The following is a 5,266-nucleotide window of genomic DNA, read 5'->3' on the forward strand; positions in this document are numbered from 1 at the left end:
GCGCGCGCGCGCGCGCCGGGGGCGGGGGGGTGGGGGTGCGTGCATGCGCGGTGCGAGCGGAGGGCGCGCCTGTGCCCGGGGAGCGCGGAGGAGGAGGAGGCGGGGGCGAAAGCGAGGGGGGAGCGGGGGCCGCGGCGCGCCGGCCCCTATCGCCCTCCTCCCCCACCTCTGGGGGGCGCGCACCGCGGGGGCGCGCGGGGCTCAGCCGTTCCCGCCCCGCCGCGGGCACCCGCCCCGCCGCGCCTGCGCCAGCCGCGTGTGCGAGCCCGGGGCGCGGCCATCGCCTCCCTGCCCCGGCAGGCGGCGCACGGCCGCGAGCGCGGCGCGGGCTCGGCCCCGAGCCGGGAGCAGCGGGAGCGGCGCGGCCGGTGGGCGGCGCTCGGGGGCGCGCCCGCGCGTCACCGCGGAGGGGCGGCGGGAGCGGGAGAAGCTGCGGGAGCTGGAAGTAGAGGGACTAGCTGGAAGTAGATGAACTTCAAGGTCACTTCCCACCCAAACCATTCTATGATTCTGTGAAATCTTTTAAGTATTTCTGAATCCTGTACAAGAATTCTCTCCAGTGTGGAAGGAGCTTCCCTTTTACAGTTTCACAACGTGCTAATTCTTTCTTCAACAGTGCCTAAAACACTCCTGCAATAAACTTCTTACTCCTGAGAGACATGTAGCTGCTGTTCTATCACACTGAGCAGCAAATCGCACCATTTCGTTACACTCTCTCTTCCTGCTCTATCTGTACAGTGCCTGGTGCAGTGTGGACATGCCTAATTTCTAGGGCCGGGTTCTGCTGTAATGTAAGTAATCAGAATTAAACTACTAGTGGAAAAAAAAAAAATAGGATCTTATGAAAGGTATGGCTATCCATTTTTTATCACTGCTTTTCCTGTGTCATAGGCTACTGCTGAATGTGTATTTTTGCCTGTTTCAAATTGTACCATTAGTAGCTCCCACTGAGATACTGTAGTAGAGGAAGCCTATGTTCGATATCCAGACTAGGTAACTATGCACTGTGGAGAAGAAAAAATTAAGCATTGTTACTGTCTAACTGTGTGTGGTGTGTTGAGCCTGGCTGGATCTCTGGTGCCCACCAAAGCTGCTCTATCACTCCCCTCCTCAGCTGGACAGGGGAGAGAAAATATATTGAAAGGCCCATAGGCCTAGACAAGGGCAGGGAGAGATCACTCACTAATTATTGTCACAGGCAAAACAGACTCAACTTCGGGAAATTATTTTAATTTATTATAAATCAAGTCAGAGCAGGGTAATAAGAAATAAAAGCTAAACCTTAAAACGGCTTTCTCACACCCCTCCCTTCTTCACGGGCTTAACTTCACTCCCAAAGTCTCTTTCTTCTGCTCCCTGCCAGCAGCACAGGGGGGTGGGGGATGGGGGCTTTGGTCAGTTCCTCACACATTGTCCTGCTGCTCCTTCCTCCTCAGGGATAGGACTCCTCACACTCTTCCCATGCTCCAGCATGGGATCCCTCCCACAGGAGACAGCCCTCCATGAACTTCTTCAACACGATTCCTTTCCACAGTCTGAGTTCTTTGCAAAGTGTTCCAATGTGGTACCCTTCCACGGGGGGCAGTCCTTCAGGCACAGACAGCTCCAGTATGGGTCCTCCACAGGGTCACAAGTCCTACCAGCAAACCTGCTCCAACATGGGCTCCTCTATCCATGGCCCCACAACTCCTGCCAAGAGCCTGCTTCAGCATAGTTTTCCCACAGGGTCACAGCCTCCCTTGGGCTTCCACCTGCTGTAGTGTGGGACTCTCCATGGGCTGCAAGTGGATGTCTGCTCCACTGTAGACCTCCATGGGCTGCAGGGGGACAGCCTGACTCACCATGGTCTGCACCATGGGCTACAGGGGAATCTCAGCTCCGGTGACAGGAGGACCTTCTTCCCCTCCTTCTTCACTGACCTTGGTGCTTCTTTCCACATATTCTTTCCACATATTCTTTCCACAGGGCTGCTTCTTTCACATATTCTTCCTCCTATCTCTTCTGTTTCACAGTTCCCCCTCCCTCCTTAATTACATTATTCCCAGAGGCACTACCACCGTTGCTGATGGGCTCAGCCTTGGCCAGCACTGGGTCTGTCTTGCAGTTTCCTGGCATTGGCTCTGTCAGATACAGGGGAAGCTTCTAGCAGCTTCTCACAGAAGCCACCCTTATGTCCCCTCCAGCATCAAAATCTCACCACACAAACCCAATGCACTGTGTCATATTTTTCATTACATATGAATGTTGCACTAGGTTTTAGAAATAAAAAAACAAAAAGCAAAGATCACAGAAATTCTGGCTAAAGAGACCTGGGCTTGAAAATATGTACTATTGATGGTAAAGCATAAGAATAAAAAACCTCACATCTCCACTGGCATGTCAGTTGCCAAAAAACAAGTGTTTTTTTCAATTTACTGGAAGATACCCTTCTGCAGAAAAGGTGTTTGGATCATGTATCTGATTGAAATACTCCTCCTATGAAATTACACTGTGCGTATCTAACACAGATTAGTAATCAGGCTTTGAAGTAATTTTGCTGTTTTCCTATATGAGGAACTAGACTGTAGATGCTGTGAATATATTGAACCAACAGGCTGTTTCCAGATTGTTTGGATTTCAGGGATATCTGTAATCGAAAAGAGCCCTTTGTAGGATGAGCTTGTTTTGTTTAGAAAATTGTGTGACAGGAGTGAAGAATGACAAGTGTAATCATGTGTGAGGCATTGGAGGTGGCAAGCAGGGAAGACTGAAGGTTTGCATCTAGTGTGTTTGAAGTGGTGACTGATTTAAAATATATATTAAGTATCACTGGGTTCTCCTCTATTTGAGATGGTAAGGTTTATATCGTCAGTATGAGTTACAAGTGGCAATAGAAATATGATATTATGGCCAGTTGAAATTGTATCTTGTTCTTGCCGAAATGGTCACCATACAAGGACATAGATTTCCCATGTTCATTTTTCATGGGTCAGACTTTTAGTCAGGCCAAATTGACAAAAGAAAGTGAAGGTACAAATTGTCCAATATTTGTGAAAGGGTATCAGACTCTGTTAGCATATTTCCACGTCAGCAAGGACGGTCTATCTAAGCCTCCTGAGAGTGTAAGTGAACGTGCTAGAACAGAGGAGCAAAGTCAGGGAGCAGATGCTCCTTGCAGTGTGCGTTTCCCATAGCAACCTGGCAGATTTCCCAGCAGGAATTTGCGTATGAGTTAGTCATGTTTTTGCATCACTTACTCTCTTCTATATTTTCAAGTATCTCCACAAAAGAGGAAATAGTAGAGACAAATGGGGAGCAGCAGAGCATAGATGATGGAGGTTGGTGGCACAACCCCTGGCTAAGCTGTATGAACAGAGATGGTGAGAGGCCATGTCACCCTCCAAATGGCTGAACAGTGCTTACAGTTTGCACCTATGCCCAAAGGGGCACAAGTCCTCTTGAGAGAACTTGATCCAAAAAAACTTACTTAATACTGTTGTATTCTAAGTAGAAGAGCATTTTAATTACATACTTACCAATTAATTCTTGTACACATTGTGACATCTACAGTCATGTATATTAACACATGGTGATACACATTTCTCAAAAGTTGTGGTAGGTAAAAAGATGTAGCCATGTGAACACAGCAGTTCATACTCTGTACATGCACAAGGCATCCCAAATTCTCGTCAGGTCTAGCTGTAACTTATATAGTTACACACACCTCATTACTGTCCCTGTTAATGATCTCTCTGTCTCTGTCCCCTGTCCCCAGACCCCCTACACCTTTTATGGGGTATATATTTCTTAATGTTTTGGGATTTGCACTCTATTTCTTCATCAATTTTATCTATTTCTTCCCTTTAGCCTCCTCATCCTCTAATTTTGCCTTATTTTTCTTTCTCTTTCACTGTCAATTACCTTACTCTAGGCCCAGTTCTTGACTTTGTCTGACATACTATTTGACTGGAACCATATGGATAGTGAGTGAAGAAGGATGGATGCCACACTTTCCAATGCCAAGTACCAGAAGAATATCATGAAACTTCACTTCCTCTCTCATGGTGTTCTCTCCATGTTTGCTTACGCTTGTGTAATTATCTTTCTTTATTCCCTTGTGATCCTGTACTCTGGTGCTGAAGCTGAGAAGTGCTACAGGCTTTAGGGAGTAGCAATGTCTACTGTCATTCACAGCACCCAATGGAAAGAGTACACTGAGCACGTATGAGAGGTCCCAGAGGATCATGCATCCTAGGTAAAGATGGTATCAAATGGACAAACCCCTAAAATGACACACTCAGTCTTACCTGTGTATTTCTAGACCTTTAAGATGGTAATGTATAGAAGGCATTTTTGGGAAATAGTTAATGTTCTCTACATGAGAGCAGTTTCTGTGCTTGATTCCTTCTTGTACTGCAGACCTGCTAACATTTATGATCACACTGCTAAGAAACAACTGGTCCACGAGAATATAACAACTTCCACATGCTGGATCTATCAAAAAAGAACAAAATCCTCATTCACAGGTCAGGTGTATTTTTGATTTACAGAATACATATGCAGCCTGGTTCTATATGATGGTTTTAGTTTCAGCCATGTTTCATGTGCATGGCAGAGTCTGTCAGTATGCAGTTAATAGGAGAGACTGCCATTCTGTGAATTATTTATGTGCTGTCCAGTTTATTTGTGTAAGTAGGGCAGATATATTTTTTTGGGTGAATGATCTGCAGGTGTGAGAATGGGCAGAGCAGAACAATTTAACTCTTCTTTGGGGTGGAGTTGTGGTTACCAAGTTATCATGGATCTTATTATGGCTATGTGAAGAGGATTTTTATTCACATGTGAATTTCATAGAATTGTTTAGTTTGGAAAAGACCTCTAAGATCTTTGAGTCCAACAGTTAAGTCAGCATGGCCAAGTCCACCACTAAGCTATGCCTCTAAGTGCCACACCTGCATGTCTTTTAAATACCTCCAGAGATGGTAATTCAACCAATTCTTTGGGCAGCCTGTTCCAATGTTTGACAACCCTTTCAGTGAAGACATTTTTCATAATAATAGAATCATTTGGACATGGCATAGTGTGCATTTTCTGAAAGGAGCCAAGCTTGCCAAATGTAAACAAATACTGTTTACTGCAATGGATTTATTTTGTAAAAAAAGCTTTTCTCTTGTGTTTGAATATTGGAAACTGTTCCTCATAATTATGGATAGACTATAATTGAAAAATCAGTTGTCTCACAGCTACAGCCCTCAGTCCCCTCCAACCTTATTCTTCATCAACCTTA

Source organism: Lepidothrix coronata, unplaced genomic scaffold, assembly GCF_001604755.1.
Source record: "Lepidothrix coronata isolate B3197 unplaced genomic scaffold, Lepidothrix_coronata-1.0 Scaffold6, whole genome shotgun sequence".
NCBI lineage: Eukaryota > Metazoa > Chordata > Aves > Passeriformes > Pipridae > Lepidothrix > Lepidothrix coronata.